This window comes from Schistocerca serialis, chromosome 5 (assembly GCF_023864345.2).
Source record: "Schistocerca serialis cubense isolate TAMUIC-IGC-003099 chromosome 5, iqSchSeri2.2, whole genome shotgun sequence".
Classification (NCBI taxonomy): Eukaryota; Metazoa; Arthropoda; class Insecta; order Orthoptera; family Acrididae; genus Schistocerca; species Schistocerca serialis.
The window spans coordinates 753532092-753558122 of record NC_064642.1 but is presented as its reverse complement, the minus strand read 5'-3'; positions in this window follow the sequence as shown (position 1 = coordinate 753558122).

The window sequence follows — 26031 nt, the reverse complement described above, 5'->3', positions numbered from 1 at the left end:
AAAAAGGCGGCACAAAGATGCCACTCCTGATCCAAGGCAGATGGGGGGGGGGGGGGGGGACCTGGAGTAGGGGGAAAAACAAGGAGGGAGGAGAGGAAAAAACGAAAAGGGGGGGGGGGAACCAAGGAGGGAGAGGACTAATAAAGTTGGAGAAGGGCAGACGCGAGAGGAGAGGAGGCAGAGGAGGGAAATGTAAAAGGACTCGGGGGAGAGAAGGGGGCAAAGAGAGGGGAGGTGTGGAAGAAAGAGGATGGAAGGGGGGGAGAGGGAGCCTGGGAAAAGGACAGAGGAAAGGAGGGGGAGGGATAAATGGCGGGAGAGAGGGCATCATCTGGGAGGGGGAGTTGATGGAAGCCACCTTGGGAAAGGAGATGTAGGGTGTAGAGATGGAGGGTAGGGGGGACACAACGGTGAAGACGTGGCAGGGGGTGGGGATCAGAGAGGAGAGGATCAACCAGGGGGTGAGGGGGTTCAAGACGGCGGGAGGTGTAGAGGATGCGGATATGTTTGAGGAATAGGAGCAGATGGGGGAAAGGAATGAGATCATAGAGGATCCGTGTGGGGGACGGGAGGCAAATACGGAAGGCGAGGCGGAATGCATGACGCTCAAGGATCTGGAGAGACTTACAGAATTTGGGGGGGGGGGCAGATATCCAGGCAGGACTGGCATAACATAGGATGGGACGGATTAAGGATTTGTAGGTGTGGAGGATGGTAGAGGGGTGCAACCCCCATGTCCGGCCAGAGAGGAGTTTGAGGAGTCGGAGGCGGTTGTGGGCTTTGGATTGGATGGAGCAGAGATGAGGGATCCAGGTGAGGTGACGGTCAATGGTGAGGCCAAGGTAGGTGAAGGTGGGGGTAAGGCGGACAGCACGGGCGCAGACAGTAAGGGAGAAATGCAGGAGCCGGAAGGAGCGAGTGGTACGACCTACGATGACGGCCTGGCTCTTGGAAGGGTTGAGTTTCAGGAGCCACTGGTTACACCGTGCAGCAAAAAGGTCAAGGTGATTCTGGAGAAGGTGTTGGGACTGGTGGAGGGTAGGAGCGAGGGCGAGGAATGCGGTGTCATCAGCATATTGCAATAGGTGTACTGGAGGGGTGGTTCGGGCATATCTGCTGTGTACAAGAGGTAGAGGAGAGGGGAGAGGACAGAGCCCTGGGGCACACCTGCAGAGGGGTAGAAGGTGTGGGAATTGGCATTATGGATGGTAACATAGGAGGGGCGGTGGGAGAGGAAGGAGGCCATCAGACGGATGTAGTTGATAGGAAGGGCGTAGGTTTGGAGTTGAAACAGGAGACCGGGATGCCAGACATGGTCGTAGGACTTTTCGAGGTCAAGGGAGACAAAAATGGCGGAGCGATAGGAGTTAAGCTGGAGGGAGAGGAGATGAGTGAGGTGGAGGAGTTGGTCATCAGCAAAGAAGGAAGGTCGAAAACCACATTGGGTGTTTGGGAGGAGGTGGTTTAGGTGGAGGTGGTGATGGATGCGCAGGGAAAGGATGGATTCCAGGAGCTTGCTGAACACCGATGTGAGACAGATAGGATGATAGGAAGAGGCATCAGACGGAGGCTTGTTGGGTTTGGAGAACATCAGGATACGGGAGGTTTTCCACAGGTTGGAATAGAAGCCAGTGGCAAGGATGACATTGTAGAGGGTGGCAAGGATTGAAAGGAAGGAGGGAGGGCAGTGTTTGAGGTGGCGGTAGGTAATGCAGTCGTGGCCGGGAGCAGTGTTGCGTTTAGTGCGGAGTGTGAGGCTGATGTCCTGGGAGTGTTAAGTGCAGATGGTGGGGTGTGGCCCAAGTATTGGAAGCTAGGAGCAAGGGGAGGAACAGAGGTATTCATACGGTCCATGACATCAGGAAAGAGGGAATAATCAAAGTGGGGATCATCTGGGATGGGAAAAACATCAGAGAGGTGGGAGGCAAAGTGGTTGGCCTTACTGAGGTTGTCGGGAAAGGGACAGTCATTAAGGAGGAGAGGGTACGGGGGGTGGGGCGGTTCCCAGTAAGGCAGTAGAAAGTAGACCAATACTTGGAAGAGTTTATGGGGAGCGTGGTGTTGAGTTGTGTACATGTCTGGCGCCAGGCATGGCGCTTCTTCGCAGTAAGCAGGTTGCGGATTTCCCATTGTAATTGCCAGTGGCGGGTAATGGTATCCCAGTCACGAGTGCGGAGAAAAGAACGGTAGAGGCGGCGGGACTCTCGAAGGAGAAGGACAGCCTGTGGAGGCAGGGCGGGGCGGTGAGGGTGGATGGCTTTGGTGGGGATATGGGTGGCGACGGCGTCAGACAAGGTCTGGTGCAGGAAGGCAGCAGTGCGAGAGATGTCATCAGGAGATTGGATGGTAAGGTCGTGGCTGTCAACCAGGGTGTGAATGGAGTCCCAGTAAGCATCCCAGTTGGCACGGGATTAATCATGGACAAGTTTGGGAGGGACGTCAGGGCGAGGAGCGTTGCGGGGATGGCGACCATTAGAGACAGTGAGGAGAACAGGAGCATGGTCACTGCCAATGAGGTCAAGGACATCTGCGGTGATGCGCCCAAGGAGGTTGGGAGAGGCAAGGATCACATCAGGAGTGGTGTTGGATTCAGGTCGGGTGTGCTGAGGCAGGGGAACCAGGTCTCCCTGGAGAGTGGTGAGAAACTGATGCCACCGCTGCAGGTCAGCAGGATCACGTCTGTGGATATTAAGGTTGGCGGCAATCACGTAGGTGGAGAAGGTGCGGTCAATGTGGGCCAGGAAATCGTACGGGATGGGGGTGTGAGGGCAGACATAAATGGTGGCACAGGTGATGGTAAGGGTGGGGAAGAAGAGCCTGAGGGTGAGATGCTCGGCAGGATTGTTAAGGAGAGGTTGGGGCCGGACAGGGAGGTGCTTGAGGTGGCCTATAGCAACTCCGCCACGCGCCAGAGGGTACGGATTATCGGTGCGGTGTAGGGTGTAAGGAGCTGTGGAGATGGAGATACGGGGTTGAATGAAGGTTTCATTTAGGACGAAGGCATCCATGCGGTGCTGACAGAGGGTGTGGAGGAAGAGGAGTTTGTGGGTGGGCAGGGAGCGAATGTTGTGGTACAGGATACAGTAGGGTAGTTGTACCATGGGAGGGGAGAGCTAGAGGAGGGTGGTGAGGGGGGTGAAGGTGAAGTGGGCCTGGTTGTGGGAGTATGTGGCATAGGTGGTAAGATGGAAGATGGAACGGGCAGCAAGGGCGATTTGGGAAAGTGTGTGTGAGCGTTGGAAGGTGTGGATGTTTTGGAGCACAATGGTGGTGAAACAGATGATGTCCTCGGCAGTAGGGGGAGGGGGGAGCGAGTTGTTGGGGTGGATGGGGTCATCAACAGGATGGACAGGGATGGTGAGCTCAGGGGTGACTGGTGGAGGTTTCGCTTTACACTTCGAGGAGTAGGTAGGATGTGGTTCGTTGCAAGTGTTGCAGGAAGGGGGAGAAGTGAGGTTAGGGGAAATTCTTTTGGAAGTGTGAAGCTTTGCAGTGGGGACAAGTAGGGGGGTTCTTGCAGGCAGAGGTAACGTGGTCGTTGTAGCTGAGACAGCGTTGGCAGTGGTAGGATTGGACTGGGGAACGGGAGGGGTCCACCTTATGGCGCTGATTGTAGATGAGGGCTCCCTCGGTGAGGAGGCGGCCAATGGAGGAGGAGGATTCAGTCAATATCCGCATGAGAAAAGTCGGCCCGGCTTCATTGAAGATGCGACAGGCTGAGCGGATTTCAATGTCGGGCCGGGAGTTGAGTTCCGCCAACACCTCAGCCTCTGTGATCATGGGGCTAAGCTTCGTGATCACAGCGGTGAAGGTTGGCGGACGTCGGGGAGGTTGAGGCTGATGGGAGAGGACGGGGTGTGGTAGGGGGTGAGGGTTGCACGTTGGCCAAATTGGATACGGGGGATGCGGGAGAGGAGATCAGTGTGGAAGGAAGCATTGGGGGATTTAATGAGGACCAAGTCCTTGCGAGGAATCAGAAGGGAGATGGGGGCATTGGGGTAGTATTTCCGGATGGCGAGGGTGAGGGAGCGGGCATCAAGGAATTGAGGGTCAGGATTGGAGAGGTCAAAGGTGTGGGTGGCAGGCGTGGCGGGGGTGGGGGTCGGGGCCGCGTCCATGGGGGTGGGTGGGTCATGGGGATTGGGGGTTTTTTTGGAGGAGACTTCGGGGGAAGGGTCAACATTTGGGTGCTTTGAAGGTTTCGTGGTCACGACTGGGTGGAGAGGGGGCAGGGGGACGGGTTGCAGGGGGAGATGGCGGGGGCCAGGACCACCCTGAGCAGCGGATGACGCAGACGGAGGGGGCGTGGGCGTCACAGAGACTGTGGAACGTCGAGCCGAGATCTGTGCTGGCTTGGAGCCTGTCGGAAGCGATGCAAGGAGCGGCGGAAAGTCAGTAGCTGTCGATGGGGCAACAGTGATAGGGGAGGAGGAGTTGGGGGTGGTTACAGCCGAAAGTGGCGCAGGGGTGGGGTGGACAGGGAGAGAAGGAAGGACGGGACGTGGGGTGGAGGATGAGCTCCATGTGATGGTGGTTGGAGCAGTGGAGGGAGAGGTGAAAATGATAGTGGTGGTGGGTTGGGACATGGTGGCGGCGCGCGAGAAGGGCGGCGGCGGCGACCAGATGGCGGCGGAGGCGGGCACCGGCAGGCGGCGGCGGCGGCGGCGGCGGCGGCGGCGGTGGTGGCGGCGGCGAGCACCGGCAGGCGGCGAGGATCGGCAGGCGGCGACCAGCCGGCGGCGGCGGCAGGCAGCGACTAAACGGCGGCGGCGGCGAACACCGGCAGGCGGCGACCAGGCGGCGGCGGCGGCGGCGGCGGCGGCGGCGAGGAGGACCGGACGGCGAGCAGTAGTGACGGCGAGCAGGCGACACGGAAAGGAAATGGTGGGGATCTTCCACGTCGAAGATGCACCCTGAGAGTAGCCCAGGCAGTGAAAGTCTTCGATGAAGAAGTGAGGGAATCCAACCCTCGAATGATGTAACATACTCTGGTTCTTGCCTGTTGATGCTGGTGAGATGTGCTTTTCCTGTCTTGTTGAGATTTTACGTACTTTTGGTGTTTGCTGTTTGTGGCTTTCGATGTCTGTGTGTGGTTAAATGACTCTGTTATATTTTATTTCACAACGACAGATGGTTTCGTTTTACTTTATCATTTTGGTTGTTTTCGCTAGTATGTATTTTAGCTTTTAAGTTACGCGAGATTCTCGCGCATACCACTAGTGCCCTCTCTCGTTAGATGTGTTCTGTAGCGCAAGAATCATCTGATGGACACTAGGAAACAGGTAAATTGGCTTCATATTTTCTATTTTAGGTAGATGTTTTTAAATGGTTCTGATATGTTGTATTTATTTACACAGAAAGTTTGAATTAGCACAACTTTTAACAATTTTGATGCGCATGAGTATGTATCCATTGGTTTTAATGTGCGCAAGCGTCTAGCGCATGCCAGAAGTGCCCTATCTTGGTGAAACTGTCTGCGTAAGGACTTTCAAACACTCTTCACGCTAGTTCACAGGCGAAGTACTGATGCTATGCTGTGTTCGAATCGACCCTCCGTCCATAATTATATTGTATAAATGGAGATGATGTTTAAACTACTGACGACGCCTTTGGCACGATTGTTTAATGTATCTCCACTGCAGGATGTGATTTTAGTAAGTGACTAAAAGTTTTTGTGCTTGTAATACTCTGGTAATTTTACAATTACTTAAGCTATAGTGTTATTTGTTTCTCATTCTTCGTTTTTTTAAAAAGAAAAAAGTCTGTAGGCTGTAGAGCAGCGTAGTAAGCTGCTGCCAGCCCGCCCCCCTTCGGGGGGAATTGAAAATCAATAAAGAAAAAAAAAATCTTTCTCATGCCAGCAGCCAGCGTCCAGCAGCGGTCCCAGCCAGCGTCCAACCGCCAGCAGCGGTTCCTGCCAGCGTCCAGCGTCCAGCAGCGGTTCCTGCCAGCGTCCAGCAGCCGTCCCAGCCAGCAGCGGTTCCTCCCAGCGTCCAGCTGCGGTCCCAGCCAGCGTCCAGCAGCAGCAGCAGCGACAGCGGCAGCAGCAGCGACAGCGGCAGCAGCAGCAGCAGCAATAGCGTCCCCACCGGCCTGCCAGCTGGCCAGCTCGCCTCTCCCACCAGCAGCAGCAGAGTGGGGCTTCGGCCCCAGTCTCCTTCATAGTTTCTCCGTCCCTTCTACTCTGTGTTTCTCATCGCCTTCTTTGTCCTGTCCTGTCCTGTGCTTTTCCCCTTCTCGTAATGTCGACCCCCACCACCGGCACTACTGCCACCACCACTGCCATCATATACACCTCCCCCTCTGCCGCCGCCACCGCTATCACATGGTGTGCCGCATCACTCCCCCCTCAGTCCATCCCCCTACTCCTCACTCTCTCATCTCCCTCCCTATTTGTCACCCCATCACCAGTTCCTCCCACCCGCGCCTCCTCTGATCCCTTCCCTCCACTCATTCCCTTCGCTCCTCCCGTTTCTGCGGCCCCCGCTAGGGTGTTCGCCAGGAGGGCTACGGCCCACGCTCCACTCCCCCTTCGCCTTCATCGTCGTCTTCACCGTCGCCTTCGCCATCGCCCTCACCGTCTCCGACGCCGCCTTCAGCACCGAGACCTGCCACTCCCCGCCAAATTCCAGTCACCCCCATCCGCCACACCTCCTCCGCCGCCGTCAAGCGCCCCAGTGGCACCCCTCCCTCCTCTACTCCCAAAAAGACTCCGCCTCGTCCCCCTTCCCCCTCCCATGATGCCATGAATGTCTCCCCGCCCGTCCCTGCCCCCTCCTCCTCCTCCTCTACCATCTCCTCCTACCGCTACCTCCTCCCCCCTCCTGATCCCTCCCTTCTTGAAGCCCAGAACCTCACCCTCTTCCTTCGCCAGAATTTTCCTGGTGCCCCCATCTCCCTCCTCACTCCTCGCCGTTATTCGGTGCTCATCTCCTCCCCCAGCCCTACCCTTCACACACACCTCCTTTCCCGTATCCCTGTCACCCACTTTGGCCCTCATGCCTCCCTCACCCCTGCTCCTTCCCCGCCTCCCTCCCGCCAACCCCAAGCCCCGCGCCGCCCGCCGACCCTCACCACCGTGATCACTCGGCTTAGTCCAACGATCACGGAGGAGGAGGTGTTGGCGGAGCTTCAGGCCCATCCCCATCTGGAGGTGCGTGTGGTTCGTCGCATCCACAACGCTGCCGGCCCCACCCGCCTTATGCGGTTTTTTTCTGAGCACGCCCCCTCCATAGACCATCTCCTGAAGGAGGGTGCCCTCCTTTTTAACGAACATTATAAAGTTGACCCCACCTGTTCCCCTCCTCAATCCCTCCGCTGCCAAAGGTGCTTGCGGTATAGTGCGCACCCAACATCTGAGTGCCGCGAGGCCCCCACCTGCCTGCATTGAAGGCAAGCCCACTTTCTACGGCAGTGCCCCAATCTCCAGTCGCCCCCCCCCCTCCTGTAATACCTGTAACCTCCCTCATCCTACCTACTCCCAGAAGTGTAAGGCCCGACCCCCTCCTACCACTCCTGAACTCACCTTTCCTGTCCGCCCTCTGGACGCCCCCACCCCTCCTGGCAACTCCCTTCACCCACCCCCTACGGCTGAGGACATCATCAGATTCCTCAGCATCGTCCTTCAGAATGTTCATCCTTTTCAGATCTCCCTCGCCGCCCGTTCCGTTTTCCAACTCAAAATCTACACCACCTACTCCAACAACCAGGCCCATTCCACCTTCTCCTGTCTTGACACCCTCGTTTAAATCCCTGTCATGGCACGACAGCACCGTATCCTTTTCAACAACATCCGCTCCCTTCCCGCCAACGAGAACCTCTTCCTCCACACCCTTGTCACCCACCGCGTGGAAGCCTTCCTCCTCAATGAAACCTTCCTCCAACCCCACCACACCGTCCACACTTCGCCCTACCTACTCCACCGCTCCAATAATCCCCTCCCGATTGCGCGTGGCGGAGTTGCCATTGGGCACCACCGCCAGATCCCCGTTCGGCTCCAGCCTTCCTTCCCGACCCCACCGAACACCTGATCCTTAGTCTCTTCTTCCCTGGTCTTACCGTTACCTGCGCCACCATCTATGTCCGCCCTAACACCCCTATTCCCTTCGAGTTCCTCTCCCACATTGACTGTACCTTCTCCTCCTACGTGATCTCCGCCGACGTCAACATCCATAGTCGTTCCGCCGCCCAGTTACGGCGGTGACATCGGTTCCTCTCCTCCCTTCAAGGTGACCTCATCCCCATACCCCAGCACACCCGTCCCGAATCCCATTAGCTTCGAGCGAGTAAGTTGTCCTAGTTCCTCGTAGCACCGCATGTCGTCCTTGTTTTTTGTTCAGTGTCGTGTGGGTTCCTGTGTGTGTCGCGATGCTTTATGTCACCTAGTGTGTGGTGTTTGCACAGCCCTTCTTGACACGGCGTTGTATCACGCCATGATTTCCACCACGCGTCGCGCCGCTATTCGATGTAGAGGTACCGTCAGCTGCAGTTTTGATAAATTCAAGCAGCATGTGCAGCTCGGCTTTTTGGAGATAGGCGACTGGTGTGTACTTTGATTCGGAATTACATGTGTTTTCTCGTTAAATTTCTTGAACCGATTCAGGGTGGCCGGATATTACTACGTCACGGTTCTCAGGTCACCTTTACTCGTCCACTAGCATGTAGTTCTTTTGGTGAATGCAGAAGTGATTTATACAAATGTTTTTTAATCTTCTACTCGTTATAGATGACAGTTTTCAGAGGTCCAGCATGCTCTCTTATGGGGATAAATGACATTTTCGAAGAGAACGTTGGTCTCTTCAGCACCGGGTATTCAGAGCGGCCACCTTCACACAAACTGCCCATGTCGTGTGGTTTGATTAATACCCGCTGATGAACAACATAAAAAAAGAATTTAGCAAATCTTCTCCCACGGGAATTTGCAGCTGAGACAGCCACAGTTATTTGACGGATTTTGTTGTGGTCTTCAGTCCTGAGACTGGTTTGATGCAGCTCTCCATGCTACTCTATCCAGTGCAAGCTTCTTCATCTCCCAGTACCTACTGCAACCTACATCCTTCTGAATCTGCTTAGTGTACTCATCTCTTGGTCTCCCTCTACAATTTTTACCTTCCACGCTGCCCTCCAATGCTAAATTTGTGATTTCTTGATGCCTCAGAACATGTCCTACCGACCGGTCCCTTCTTCTAGTCAAGTTGTCCCACAAACTCCTCTTCTCCCCAATCCTATTCAATACCTCCTCATTAGTTATGTGATCTACCCATCTAATCTTCAGCATTCTTCTGTAGCACCACATTTTGAATTTTTCTATTGTTTCCTTTACTGGTTGCTCAATATACAGATTGAATAACATCAGGGAGAGGCTACAACCCTGTCTCACTCCCATCCCAACCACTACTTTCCTTTCATGTCCCTCAACTGTACAACTGCCATCTGGTTTTGTGCACAAATTGTAAATAGCCTTTCGCTTCCTGTATTTTACCCCTGCCACCTTTAGAATTTGGAAGAGAGTATTCCAGTCAACATTGTCAAAAGCTTTCTCTAAGTCTACAAGTGCTAGAAACGTAGGTTTGCCTTTCCGTAATCTTTCTTCTAAGATAAGTCGTAAGGTCAGTATTGCCTCACGTGTTCCAACATTTCTACGGAACCCAAATTTATCTTCCTCGAGGTCAGCTTCTGCCAGTTTTTTCCATTCGTCTGAAAAGAATACGCATTAGTATTTTGCAGCTGTGACTTATTAAACTGATAGTTCGGTAATTTTCACATCTGTCAACACCTGCATTCTTTGGGATTGGAATTATTATATTCTTCTTGAAGTCTGAGGCTATTTCGCCTGTCTCATACATCTTGCTCCCCAGATGGTAGAGTTTTGTCAGGACTGGCTCTCCCAAGGCCGCCATTAGTTGTACTGGAATGTTGTTTACTCCCGGGGCCTTGTTTCGACTCAGGTCTTTCAGTGCTCTGTCAAACTCTTCACGCAGTATCGTATCTCCCATTTCATCTTCTTCTACATCCTATTCCATTGCCGTAATATTGTCCTCAAGTACATCGCCCTTGTATAGACCCTCTGTATACTCCTTCCACCTTTTTGCTTTGCCTTCTTTGCTTAGAACTGGGTTTCTATCTGAGCTCTTGATATTCATACTAGTGGTTTTCTTTTCTCCAAAGGTCTCTTTAATTTTCCTGTAGGCAGTATTTACCTTACCCATAGTGAGATAAACCTCTACATCCTTACATTTGTCCTCTAACCATCCGTGCTTAGCCATTTTGCACTTCCTGTCTATCTCATTTTTGAGATGTTTGTATTCCTTTTTGCCTGCTTCATTTACTGCATTTTTATATTTTCTCCTTTCATCAATTAAATTCAATATTTCTTCTGTTACCTAAGGAGTTCTACTAGCCTTCGTCTTTTTACCTACTTGATCCTCTGCTCACTTCACTACTTCATCCCTCAGAGTTACCCATTATTCTTCTACTGTATTTGTTTCCCCATTCCTGTCAATTGTTCCCTTATGCTCTCCCTGAAACTCTGTACAACCTCTGGTTTAGTCAGTTTATCCAAGTCCCATCTCCTTAAATTCCCACCTTTTTGCAGTTTCTTCAATTTTAATATACAGTTCGTAACCAATAGATTGTGGTCAGAGTCCACATCTGCCCCTGGAAATGTCTTACAATTTAAAACCTGGCCCCTAAATCTCTGTCTCACCATTATATATATATATATATATATATATATATATATATATATATATATATACTGCTGGCCACCGTAAATGCAACACCCTGAAGGAAGATCCGAATCAAGTGAAATTTACACCATGGGTTTGCAGCGATGAGATATGCAACTGATTAGAATTTCAGCGCAGACGCACATCACGCGCGCCTGTGGCGCCACCTCATAGCGCCATTTAAGGCTTGGCGATTTCGACGAGTGTACGTTCGGCACGTGTGTTTACCTTGTGGTTGTTTCACAAGACGATCAGTTATGCCTCGTAGACAACAGCGAACATCTTTTGATCAAGTATCCGAGTTCGACAGAGGAAGGATAGTGGCTTACCGAGATTGTGGATTATCATACAGAGAAATCGCTAGTCGTGTTGGACGAAACCAAACAACTGTAACGCGGATATGTGACCGTTGGATGCAGGAGGGTACGACGGACCGACGTGGTCGATCGCATTCACCTCGGTGCACCACTGCACGTGCAGATAGGCAAATTGTGCGCATCGCAGTGACGGATGGCTCAGTGACATCCCGAACCATAGCACAGCACATTGCGTCTGTAACGCATCATCCAGTGTCTGCGCGTACCATTCCACGGCGTTTACAGCAGAGTGGTCTGTCCGCAAGACGTCCATTGCTTCGTCTACCATTGACGCAGAACCACAGACGTCTCCGTCGCCAATGGTGTGATGACAGACGGATGTGGACGGCAAAGTGGAATGACGTTGTCTTTACTGACGAGGCACGCTTCTGTCTGCAGCACCACGATGGTCGGATTCGAGTGTGGAGACACCGTGGAGAGAGGATGCTGGACAGCTGCATTATGCACCGCCACACTGGTCTTTCACCGGGTATTATGGTATGGGGCGGTATTGGATATTACTCTCGCACGCCTCTAGTACGCATTGCAGGTACTTTAAATAGCCGGCGCTACATATCCGAGGTGCTGGAGACAGTTGTCCTTCCTTACCTTCAGCGCTCGGCCACAGCCATATTTCAACAGGATAATGCGCGACCCCACGTGGCACGCATTGTCCAAAGGTTCTTCGTCAATAACCAGATTTAATTGCTTTCCTGGCCGGCTCGCTCTCCGGATCTTTCGCCGATAGAAAACATGTGGTCCATGGTTGCTCAACGAGTGACCCAGATTACATCCCCAGCTGGCACACCAGATGATCTTTGGCAACGTGTGGAAGCTGCTTGGGCTGCTGTACCCCAGGAACACATCCAACGTCTCTTTGACTCAATGCCGAGACGTGTGGCAGCGGTGATCTCCAACAATGGCGGCTACTCTGGCTACTGATTCTGGCAGGAACCACATGTCACAGACGTCTGTAAACGTAATCATTTGATACTTGGTCAACTTGTTATCTACAAAATAAATCTTGTTGTGCTACCTCTTGTCTTTCTTGGTGTTGCATTTACGGTGGCCAGCAGTATATATATATATATATATATATATATATATATATATATATATATATATATAATGATCGTTATTTTGCCCCGCTGGTCACACGTAGGGGACATTAACGCCATCACTTCCACGATGGCAGTCCTCGTTATTCAAGAAGAGCGTCGCAGAACATTGGACAGTGACGCAGCTGATGTGCCTCCATTGAAGGACCCTCTTCTCCGGCCTGATTTTATAGACGAGGACGGCATGAGTGCTTCTGCACGAGATCAGTCGGTTTCTGATAATTCACCCAACATAGACGCCGCCCCTTCAGAGCCTGTTGTTACGGAATGTGTTTCAGGACCCCACTTGTCTCCCCTGGCTCTATCGGATACCTCTCCTACTGTCTCAACTTCCCAAACTACTCTGTCCCGGCCTGTGTCAACAGCCTCTTGATGTCCATAACCTAATTAATTTCCAAGGGCAGGAGGATACCATCGTTGCTAAACAACCTCTCCTTACGCGAAACTCTGTCCGCCGACGAGTGGGGTGTGAAGATCTCTCCGTCACCATCTGAAACGGACTTTCTGCACGACGCACTCACACAACCGTATGAAGGAGCACCAATTCCGAGGAGCCGGAATAAACAAGTTATCCAGCTTGAGATAAACACATTACGGAAGAAGAAAAACCAGTTGGAAGACTGGGGAAAAGTTCACATTTCTTCTTTCTCAATTTTTTCCACTGATTTTCCCATGGGTACTGCTATAAAGCTCCGTTAGATGGTTGTTTCGTAATTTCGTGGTCTTTGTTTTGATTTCTCACTTTGAACATTAACGGAATTTGTTCTAAACTCCGACTCGCAGCTTTGTGACAGTTTATGTATGACTATGACGCAGACTTTTTTTTAACATGAAGTATTGTTTGATAATTTTTCAATTCCTGTCTTCTTGAGCATTTTTAATGTGGCTTCCGAACATGATGTTTTATAAGGAAGGAATTCCATTACGAGATTTCGAAACTCTCGAAGATGATAGGAATGCACTTATTGTGATCGCACTTTTCATCTTTTCTACGCTCATTCTGGCTTTGATCGATCTGTGGAATATTCGCGTTTCTACAGAGAGGAAGTGATTTAAATATTTCGTAAATCCCTCAGAGAGATTCCATTTCATAAGCCGTATTGCGTCAACTTTAGGATAACGCTAGGCAAGCTCCTCTATGGATTATGGATGTGCGGCGAATTACAGCCAGATTGCTACAACTAGAATAATTTCAAGTGGAGGGATCTCTGACGAGATCTCAACCGCGTTCGTTTTTACAAGATGGGCTGACGTCACTACATCCTCTTATTCATTTGCGAGCGCGCAGGAAACGCGTTTGCATTGCATCCTTCGTTAACGCCGATGGTCGACTGTCAGCGTCTCGCTGCGACATTTTCAATTTCAGTTTTGACTAATCTAATGAACTGTATGATGCTCATGTTCCGACTGAAAATTTTTCTGACGACTTTTCCCCTTTTCTGGATTGTGTCGTCACCCCTGAATCAAATTACAGTTTCTTGACTGATTTACGCAGAGCCGATATATATCATGTTATCACCAGGTGTCAGCCGCACAAATCACCTGGATTGGATACCAAAATTACGTCGATGGTCAACAAAGTGATAAGGGTTGTCTCGCTTCCTCCCGCTTTCGAGGAACGGAAAATGGCCTTTGCTCCGAAAACCACTGGTCAGTATGATATTGACTCACTTCGTCCGATTGCTCTCCTACATTTCGACTACAAAATTGTCGCTCGAGCTGTGAAGACCCGTCTCAGTATGGTTCTTACTTCGATAGCTGCGGCCACTAATATCTCGCCATCCTTGCTTTTTTCGACTTCCACAAGGCATATGGCAGTGTCAGCCAATTTTTATAGTGAGTGTGTTAATCAAATGGTTCAAACGGCTCTGAGCACTATGGGACTTAACTTCTGAGGTCATCAGTCCCATAGAACTACTTAAACCTATCTAACCTAAAGACATCACACACATCCATTTCCGAGGCAGGATTCGAACCTGCGACAGTAGCGGTGGCGCGGTTCCAGACTGTAGCGCCTAGAACCGCTCGGCCACTCTGGCCGGCTGTGTTAATCGTTTTGAGTTTTACTCACGATACATGCCAGGTACAAGCCAATCTTTTCACTGGTATCCGTGCCTTAGTGTTCGTGAATAGTTCAAAGGGTTCTACCCAAGGAAGCCGCTTGTCCATATCACTCTTCTGTTCTTGCTTCACCGTACTGCCATGCAATTACATGGCTCACTATATTGGAGGAACGATTTTCGGTCAGCACGTACTCCTATGACGTCATGGTTTTAGTATGAAATGTAGACATTTCCGGGCTCAAGGATACTTTGAATTTCTTTTGTTGCTTGGGGCCCCACATTAACGATCGGAAATGCACGCTGCTGTACTTTAAGCAAGTGGTAATACCTTAAGCGATGGTGATAGATCGTCGCAGTACTTTATGCATCGTAGCGGATCGCAATGGTACCAAATGGTGGCGCATGACTTGTAAGAGGTTACGATTCGCGCTCGGGGAACGATTCCTAAACACTAACGCCGTTCGCTTAGCTTCCTTCACCAAGTGCGGGACTTAGACACCTATATGTTCAGTAAAGTGAATTTTATGGCACATATACTCCCGCTTCCCGCGATATTGGCACGGACACTCAAAACAACTGTCCAGTTGATTGCTGTGGTGGCGCCACATCTTTCGAATTCGGTGTGAAGTGGTCGCCAAGCCCCCAGGCTGGGAGAATTAGGTCTTCCCGACGTTAAAGTGAAGGCGTCTGCCTTGTTTGTACGACACAATATCTTAACATGTATACAGGCGCCATATTCCATTACATCTCTTTTTATTTTCCTGTGTCCAACCGCTCAGTGTGACTCCACCCGACGTTGTTGAACGGATTAAACGCGAATTGTGTCATTTACACGAATATTGTATCATTGTCACTTTATTAGGTTCGTTTATTCTCCCACGAGTTCACAATTTTGACAAGAAAATGCTGCACAGGATGGCAGCCAGTCAAGGAATATTTTAGGGAATTTGTTTAAGAAATTTATTTCAAAGGCCCAGTGGAATCTTTACAAGTTTTCTCCCAGAGTAATTCACGCCGTGTCTACATGGCACAAGTCGCTCGCCTTTCAAAACCGAGGCGGTTCTGTCCAGTTAAAGCTGCTGACAGGAGACGCCCTGAGCCCTCTGCTGAAACTGCTACCGAATTCACGCCATTGATTTTAGCCAATAGCGTGCGCAGGATACCGATCACATATGTGGACGCCCGAGCGTCTTGCAGAGTGGAACACACTTGCTTCTCTCTCTTGTAATCCAGACCTCGAGCAGAACAGACGCCTTTTTGGAACCCAGAGCCTCCGGCTCTGCCTTTCGCGACCGGCTTCCAACGTAAATTAACATGAACCGCTTCCATTTCCGTTGCCTACTTTTATTAATTATTCGACCTGCTAGACCGGCCTAAACCTGCTAACTTCCGACCCTAGACACGCCCTTTGTACTCCGCATATTGAAATATATCCTCTTCATTGTACTTAATTTCCTATTTTGTCATTTAACGGCAGCTCCGGATGCCCACTATCAAATCCTGACCGCTCGACCTCCTGCACACTGTCGCCACGAGGTGTATTTAACAACCTTCGTGCCCTTTTCCTGCCAAGCTATATATTAACATCGGTTGGAGAAATCCCTCGTAAACTTCCCCTAACTTTACAATGCTTAATTCTCAATTATATTTCATAAAGCCATCCTGTTGCAACATCTCGATAAGGCAACCTGTGTCAACGCAGATCTGTTAATCTGACGTGGGAGAAAACTGTAAATAATTCATAAAAGTGCAGACTGATCGCCATGAAATGAGTTCGTAAAGTACAGAGCTGCTGAAGGCAACACGCAGATTTACGAAAGATAGTATTCCACATCTGTTATAGAAAAGTAAACGTTTGGTGATTGGTAACGCAAGTCGTCTGAGTGAAGCTGTAAGTTGTAACTGATTTGAATTACCCTATCACATGCAGAAGCAGCTCGGTCTTACCATATTACAGCTTTTGGCGTAGGAATGCCGCGACCTCAATATGCGGTAGCACCAGCGATCTACCGTCTACGATGGCGTCAAAAGGAGAAGTTCTCCGAGACGACCAGGAGGAGAGAAGAGTCACTGAATTCCCTGTATCCTGTGAGACGCCGTCCATCAAAGTGAGGAGAAGTGAAGGAGAAGTTCTGCAAGGCGACCGGGAGGACAGAAGAGTCACTAAATTCCCTGTATCCTGTGAGACACCGTCCATCAAGGAAGCCTCGCTTCACAGCATTTTGCGTTGCGAGCTAGCCTTGGTTGGCTGGATGTTTATCCTGCGAGCTCCGACCACTAAGAAGGGGTCCTTAAAGAGCAGATCGCCTTCCCTCCACTATGTTTAACTTTGTTGCCCAGTGAAATTCTTCCTAACAATTTCCTCAGAAAAAAAGTCGTTCCTCACTCTTTCTCTCTCATTCTTCAGCCAATCAGGGAGCTTCTTTTCAGCGACGCTGTGGTCTCAGTCACTCTGGGACGAGTTCCATAAGAACCTACGTCCACCCTTTTCATTTTCTTAAACAAAGATTTTGTGTAGGAGCTGTAAGGATTAGGAACTTTCTTTTTACCTACCCAATAGCAACATCCGGTGTCCGTCCTAACAGTTGTATCTGCGTGCGGCAATTAATAGCGTTTTCTGCTATCGTTCCTCCTCACCCCAACTCACAAATAATTCTCGCACGTAGTCGCTACAGGAAGCCCTCCCTGTTGCGGAATTCGGCAGGCGGCGCCGCACGGGGTCAGAGGAGATCCTTCCAGACACTCACCCACTGTGTGTCGCCCAGTGTTCGATTCACTGACTGGGCCCTCCAGTTTGCTTCCAAACATTTCCGAACTCCTCAACAAAATGCAAAACTATTTTTATACTGTTATATCCTAGCCAGTAATGCCACCCTAGCCCGCTGCCAAAAGGTTGGCAGCATCAAAGTCCGGACGCCGCCCGCATAAGCAGCGCCAGCGAGACAGGAAATCGCCGCAAGTCTGCGCGCGCCACCGCTGGCTTCTGGTTTCTTAAGCGCTGGAGTCGCGAGCGCTAGGACAGTTCTGTATTCGCCGCTCAGTTGTATACTCGCCACAGAATTGTGTACTTGCTAGTCAGTCGTGTGTTCATCGCAGCAGAGTTGTTGTTTGTCGTCAGCCGACGCTGACCTAGCCGCTCCGACTCGAAGTAGACAGATTTCTGTAGACACAGAGTTCACTCCTGTGTTTCTGTATCTTCGTTAATAGAGATAAGTACCGACTTTTATTTAATCAGAGTGTTTGGGTTTTCATCTTTCTGTTCACTGTTCCAGCGGACCGGTCGGCCCGCTATTAAAAGTGTGGCGGTGACTTCGTAAGCCGTTTCTACAGCGAATTGCTTGTCGCTAGGAACGCCGCCACAAAATATACTACTCCAAGTAGCAATCAATCGCTTGTTTAAGATCGATTAATGATGCAGATCGAGGCTGGGTCTCGAATTTCAGGCACAATCAAGAAGAATATTTTGAGGGTTTTACTGATAAAAGTGGCGCATCTCGTGTTGTACGTATACCTCAGGGAGAGACACAACATAGGATGATGTCTCGTCATATGATGTGTTTACCTGTCGTTTAAGTCCTCAAATCGAAGGTGAGATTAAAGGGACGTCCCATTTCTGTTTAGCTGAGGTAGTTCGCCTCGCACCATTGTTTGAGAAAGCTAGAAGATTCATTTAGTGTCCTTCATATAATAATGTCCCTCATCACGTGTTGGCAAACGAACAAACCGCGTGAGACGCTAGCGGCAGGGTCGCATTGTCGACAAGAGCCATGTCCCCGGCTGCATTCTTTGTAAACAGATTGGCCACCAGTGTGTCTATTGCCGCCAGTCGCGTGGTAGATCAACCAGGCACAGAGCAGCATTTCGAAATTGACATAATTTTTCTACTTTTCCAGACTCTTGCAACTTTCGACTTACGGAGAAGTAACCACAGAGACTCCTAATCCAATCCCGTGCCACGATCCGTCCTCTGTTCTTTCATCTTGCCTATCGACTGCATTTTGTGTGCACTTCGATGGTTGTAACCTTCACCTTGCTCCACAGACGTGAGTGATTCAGGGACCATGCAAATCCTTGTACTCAGAAAGAAACGCCACTGGCACACCAGGAAATGGAATCTTGAGGGAGGTAAGTTTTTCTTTCAAGGCCAAACACAGATTTGGAGCCAGAATCTAGACGTTGAGAGAAAGAACCACAAATTGTCAGTTTCTAACAATCCAGATAGTGCTCATCACGTTAGCAACAGGAATAGGCGGCTATAGGCCCGAAGTGCAACAACAACAGCACTCGTGTCCGGGAAACTGCTGGAACGCTGCGTTACGTATTATCACACTGCCACACTGCGAAACGAAAGGATTCATTTTCCCTTCTTTCTTCGCCTTCTTCTCTTATATAGTCAGGGAGTGAGAAGTCTTTGTATTAGAACTGGAAGTTAGCGGTCATAACTCTGGGTTTTTTGAAAGATAACGTCGATAGTATGTTAATTATGCGAGAAGATTAATGATAAAGACTAATGAATTTATAGAAAGAGGGGAGAACCCCTCCCAGGAAATAATGTGGAAGTGCTGTGCACAGGTATTAGGACGGTTATTTTTATATTCATTTTTATATTCGTATCTTTCTGCTGACATCTTCACTAGAACCAGCGAGATACGGGAATGGTTTCGAAGCGTGTTAGCAGTAGCAAACATCAGTTACTTTTGGAGTTGTTTTATTTCGCAATCTCTGTCACCATCGAACGTTTTCTACAGTCTTCAGGCAGGATGGTGAGACTGTACGGCCCGGCACGCAGCTGTTGCTTTCGTATAACCCGGCCACAAGAAGGATGCGCCGCCATCTCTCCTTCCTCTGCCTTGTCAACGACAGACTTACGGCACCGCTCACTGTGCGTGACGTCGTGCATCCCCCTACTCCTTACAGACGTGGCTCGCTACCATCAGGATGAAATGAGCACAGGACAGCTGCGCCAGCGAAGAACTTCACCGCCTCATGGGCGAAGCTCTCGCCACGCCCTCGAGTGCTGTAGAAGCTCTAATAAATGTTCCTCACTATTAACTGAACATTACACAGATTTTTTTATCTTCATATTATGTGAAACTCCAAGTATCTCAGCTGTATGTGCTAATGGAAAGTGGTGATCTGGAAAACTCTCATGAACATTTCATGTTTAAGGATAATCACACATTGTCGTAGAGACTATTATTTTGTTCGTGTTTCATGGGTGACACAATGCTACCTAACTGTTTTTGCATATTTTACCCCTATGTTAGGTGACTAAAGACATCAAATTTAGGTTGACATGTAATAATAGAATTTTATATGTGTGCTCATTACTATATCCACGAGCCCCTTTGATCGAGCACCATTCCTTGTCTGTTATCTGAATTTTTCTGTTCTTAACGCATGCCTTTCGCCTGTATATTAATTTGAAGGACTACTAACCTGTGGTTTTACACATAAAGAAAAACTTCTTGTCAGACCTGTTGCTCCTACACATTTCTGGGTATATCTGGCTAGCTTATATTGTCATTTTTCCAGTGATGTACCTAAGTGGAGGCTATAGTATTTGTTGACCCTGATATAGATGTAAATTGTGTACCTGCCTTAGGATTCATTTAAATGCATTTTCAGTGGTGGCAGGCTAATTGACAAGTGGTACTTAGACTATTCCCTAGCTTTACGTTGTTATAATTGCCTTTTAATATTCAGTGGCACGTTTTGTTCAATGCTGCTGAGCCGATGGCACTAAAAGTGGCCGGGCTGCCAAACTGCCCTGTGATTTTATATTGGTGGGCGATTGCTGTCTTGCACTGAGCAGGTGATTTTGATACCAATCTTGTTTACTCTTACGCTGTTGCCATAGCACTGGTGCTATTCTGTCCTCTTCTGCTGAAGAAGGGTAATTAACACTGAATTATTCCAGCAGTAACGGTTTCTATATCTCATCTTTCCACCAACAGTTATTGAGGCATCGAGCTTCCATTCTATCAAACTTCCTTAACAGAAGTCCTGTTACCCCATTGCTGATATTGACACTTTCTTGATTTACAGACTAGGCCCTAAAGATATAACACTGCACAGTACACATTTTAGTCCAGTATTTCCCACTTTAAAACAGAATCATTTTATTATTTTTAATTTTATTATTGCTGTACCTATTCTGTACAGTCTGTGTTACTCACATTACCTAATGATACATGGGAATGTCATCTTCATTTATCCCACGAGCTACTTCTGCAATTTCTTTATTTTTTTTGAGTCAACAGTCGTCTGCCTGGTTTGATGAGTCTCGTCACAAATTCCTCGCCTGTGCCAACCTTTTCATCTCAGAGTAGTAATTACAACCTATTTCCACAATCGTTTGCTGGATATATCACAATTTCTGTCTTCCTCTGCAGTTTTTACCCTCTACAGCTCCCTTCTTCTTTTCAGTATTTTCCATATGTTTCTTTCCTTGCTGATTCTGCAGAGAATCTCCTCAGTCCTTACCTTATCAGTCCACCCAATTTTCAACATTCTTCTGTAACACCACATGTCAGATTCTTCGATTCTCTTCCATTCCCGTTTCCCCACAGTGCATGCTTCAGTGTCATACAATGCTGTGCTCCAAACGTATGTTATCAGGGGTTTATTCCTCAAATTAAAACCTTTGTTTAATACTAGCAGACCTCTCTTGGTCATGAACGCCACTTTTTTCGGTGCTAGTCACCTCATTACGTCGTCTTTATTCCATCCATTAATTTTTTGCTTCGGTGGCAATATTCCTAAGCTTCGTCTATTTTACAGTAACGGAAAGTGGTATGTTCTCTATTATCTCTACTCTGTTACAGGGGATTTCACGGGTACATATAATTCCACTGTCTATGCTTTAGGATATGGTTGGGTTTCAAGGTTTTCTATACAATTTCTTCCAAGCAGCTACAGAGCTACAGATGATTAAAAGAGCTGTGATGGTTACACTTAAAGGGCACTATTTCAGTTTGTATCAGTAACGGAAAGTGGTATGTTCTCTATTATCTCTACTCCGTTACAGGGGATTTCACGGGTACATATAATTCCACTGTCTATGCTTTAGGATATGGTTGGGTTTCAAGGTTTTCTATACAATTTCTTCCAAGCAGCTACAGAGCTACAGATGATTAAAAGAGCTGTGATGGTTACACTTAAAGGGCACTATTTCAGTTTGTATCTGTATTGTTATGTTTTTAAATATTACTTTCCCAATGTATTAGTAGAGTGTACGGCCTACAATTAGTTTTACAATAACTATAATAGCATTAAGAAATGCAGATTCCCTACGACTTCTGACAAGTGCCTAAAACTGTCGCACGTCATACCTATGTCTAGTAGGAAGAAAACGTGGAGTTTTGATACATTTAAAAGTAAATTACGAATTAAATCTAAAAACAAGAGAAGTTTAAATGTAATAGTTCCTGCAAAGTATATGACATTCCACTGTAGTACCTTGAACTAGATGTAAGTACTGAGTCATTTGCCCTAAACCGATCTCTCCCATAGAGATAAGTCGTTACTAGGGTCAACCCCCCCCCCCCACACACTCCTATGGATCTAAAGGAAGAGAGAAGGATTGTACAGCATAGGAATAATCCATTAACCTTTGTTGACAGTCTGCATAGACTTTCATGTTTGAAGCTGCGACCAAGCTAGACACCTGTATTCCCAAAGTGTCACACACAGTGCATGTCGGAAGCAGTGTGCATTAGCATCATGCCTGCTTTGTGTTGAATAAACCAGCATCACACGTAGTGTGTGCTGAACATATCACCATGACGCCACCACTGTCCTGAGTCAGCCAGCCACACGAGGCTGTAGGCCGCCAATAGGAGGCGTGAGAATGGGTTTACGCGGCGGTTTGCTCGCCGTTGTCTTGGGGAACGGCGACCTAGCGAGTGTCGCTCTTAGATTCCAGATGTCGACCTACCCGACACCTCCTCACATCTGTCACCAGACAGGTGGACGACCCCACACTCGGAACATTCATTTATGCATATAGTCCTAGTTTACTTAACTTCACTCTTTTGTTTCGAACTCTCCGTCCCGACACTGTCCTCCCCCATGCCTACCACGTCGCTGCTTCTTGTGCCTCCGCAAGTCATGGAATATCTGCCTCCTAATATCGGGCCAGACATCTTTTCGCCCAGCGTAGTGCAGCAACACGACGTGACTTACACTCAAGCAGTCATTGGAGGACACATGCAGAATTAGTCAGCCATGTTGCGTATACAGACGTTCCATAATAGCGAAAGAGTTGCCGGTGCAGGATTTTGTACACGAACTGATCACTCTATTGCGTCCCGTAAGTGTTCTATGGATGGACAAATAATTCGCTGCGACGTGGCTTACACTCAAGCAGTCGTTGGAGGACACATGCAGAATTAGTCAGCCAAGTTGCGTATACAGACGTTCCATAATAGCGAAAGAGTTGCCGGTGCAGGATTTTGTACACGAACTAACCTCTCTATTGCGTCCCGTAAGTGTTCTATGGATGGCCAAATAATTCGCTCGAACTGTCCAGAATGTTCTTCAAACCAATCTCGAACAACTGTGTTCCGCTGAGATGCCGCAAAGTCGATGATAGGCTGCAAATCGTCTCCAAATAGACAATCATAGCCATTTGGGCCATAGCATCCAGTCCATTACAAGTAAACAGTGCCCACACCATTATGGAGCCAACATCATCAACTTGCACAATGCCTTGTTGACAAATTGGGTCTATGCTGTCTGCGCCGCACTCTAACCCTACCATCAGCTCTTAACAACTGAAATCGGTACTCATCTGAGCAGGCCACGGTTTTCCAGCCGGCTAAAGTCCAACATATAGTCACGAGTCCAGGAGAGGCACTTGGTGCAGGGAGTGGCAACTGACCCTTAACATAGGCAAATGTAATGTATTGCGAATACATGGACAGAACTTTATTGTATGATTATATGATACCGGAACAAACACTGGTAGCAGTTACTTCCGTAACATATCTGGGAGTATGCGTACGGAACGATTTGAAGTGGAATGATCATATGAAATTGTTGGTAAGGCGGGTGCCAGGTTGCGATTCATTGGGAGAGTCCTTAGGAAATGTAGTCCATCAACGAAGGAGGTGGCTTAAAAAACACTCGTTCGACCTATACTTGAGTATTGCTCATCAGTGTGGGATCCATACCAGGTCGGGTTGACAGAGAAGATTCAAAGAGCGGCGCGTTTCGTCACAGGGTTATTTGGTAAGCGTGATGGTGTTACGGAGATGTTTAGCAAACTCAAGTGGCAGACTCTGCAAGAGAGGCGCTCTGCATTGCGGTGTAGCTTGCTGTCCAAGTTTCGAGAGGGTGCGTTTCTGGATGAGGTATCGAATATATTGCTGCCCCCTACTTATACCTCCCAAGGAGATCACGAATGTAAAATTAGAGAGATTCGAGCGCGCACGGAGGATTTCCGGCAGTCGTTCTTCCCGCGAACCATACGCGACTGGAACAGGAAAGGGAGGTAATGACAGTGGCACGTAAAGTGCCCTCCGCCCCACAACGTTGGGTGGCTTGTGGAGTATAAATGTAGATGTAGAGGCACTGCAGGCGATGTCGTGCTGTTATCAAAGGCACTCGCATCCGTCAGTCTGCTGCCATAACATATTAGCGACAGATTTCGCCCCACTATTCTAATGGATACGTTTGTCGTGCGTTCCACATTGCTTTCTGCTGCTACTACACGCAGTGTCGCTTGTGTGTTAGCAATGACACGTACTATACGCAAGCGTTGCTGCTGTCGTTACGTGAAGGCTATGGATCACTGCGTTGTCCGAGGTGAGAAATAATGCCTGGAATTCTGTATTCTTCGCACACTCTTGACACTGTGGGTCTCGGAGTACCGAATTCCTCAACGATCTCCATAGTGGAATGTCCCACGCCTCTAGTTCCAACTACTATTCCGCGGTTCAATGTTTTATTATTCCCGTTCTACGGCCATTAATCACGTCGGAAACGTTTTCATATGAATCAACTGAGTTAAAATGCCAGCTACACCAATACACTGCCCTTTCATAATTTATGTACGTGACACTAGTATCATTTGCCTATGTGCCTCTCGCTACCCCATGACTATTGTCTCCTCAGTGTATCGCGCGCCATAAATGAAAATAATAGTCAGGAACATTTTCGCGAGATAATTATTAGGCTAATCTAAGAAAATAACATCAGAAGCCTGCTTTTCTGTGGATATGCTTTCTTCCCATTTCTAAAATATTCAAAGGTAATGAGTTCTTCCTAGCTATTAATATTCAGTCTGTTGTAGGGAGTTTCATAATGCAGAAGCAGCCACTATCGCTTCTGCACTGGCTTGCGTCAGAAAAATAAAGTAGCTGATTTAAAATTGTACGATTGTAGAAAGAGCTCATTATTATTGCACGTTGTAACAAATTAATCTAAATAATTAATCATTCCATTCAATAATTATTATCGCAGAGATTTTGAAATTTTAATTACATACTAACACACCAAAAACTGTTAACTTCCTGTTTTTCGAACGATTGACTTTTATTACGTATACTGAATGAAAGCAGAGGACGTTTAGGAATGAGAAACAGAATACGTTACCGAATAATAAAGTACACTAATTTTCTTTTACAAAAGGTGGAGGATGTGATTTAAGAATAATTAATAAAATGTGTCGTAATAACCTTCACCGAGAATGGGTCTCTTGAAAAAAGTTGAATAGTTTTCCGTGTCCTTAGACGGGTTGACAGCGTTTAACGCTCTAGAGCTCCAGTGGCTTGAATACCAATCTCTCCAAAATCAAGAAGCTGGTGCCTCCAAGAGTTCGCCGTCTAGTATATCCAAAATACCAGCTTCCACTAATAAGCACTCCAGTGCAATGACTGGACCTCAAAGGCCTAGTTACATAGCTGTTTAGCTGCAAATGATGATATTTTTAGCCACTGCGCGTTCTGTTAAGTCCTAGATCTTGACGAGGATTTGTACTCTAAAACCCAGCAGACACAGCTTTACATGCAGCAGCGCCTCTGTGATACTTTCCAGACACTGTGTAACCTCCCCACAAAAATTTAAAAGATATTCTCAAATGTTAATGGTAATAGAGCTAAGTGTATCCTCCCCACAAAAATTTTAAAGAAAATATTTTTAAATGCTAATGGACATTGTGCTATGTGTAAGCTCCCCAGAGAAATTTTGAAACACAATAATTGAATGTTAACTAGAATACAACTTAATGTAACCTCCCAGCAAATAAATTTAAAGACAATGACAATTAAATGAAAACTAGTTATCTGACCCAAGTATAAGTTCCTCACAAAAAAAATGAAAGTCAATTCAGCGATAAAAAAATTTCAGTGACAATGAAAACACAAATAGACCGAAATGTCGATCTTAGGCCCTGTTCACTAATTAAACTGTAATTCTTATCTTAGTAAAACTGCATCTGCTCTTATTTTTCGCCATATCTTGGAGGAAATGCATCGCAAAAATTTTGAATTTAAGGGAAACTTTCCTTTAAGGAATAGCAAGGGAAATATTTCTTTCATTAAAGGATTCTTTGTTAAAAAATTGCTTTGAAAACAAAATTATTATTGGGGCGATTCTTGGACAAATTACTTACAGTTAATTTACATCATTAGCTGAGCGTAATGCTGCTTCATTACCTTATTTAAAAATAATATACCTCGTCCTGAATCTTGACCAGAATGCCATGTCGACGCCCGCCGACTGCTCACACACAACTGCTAACCCGCAACTAAACTGTCTCGTA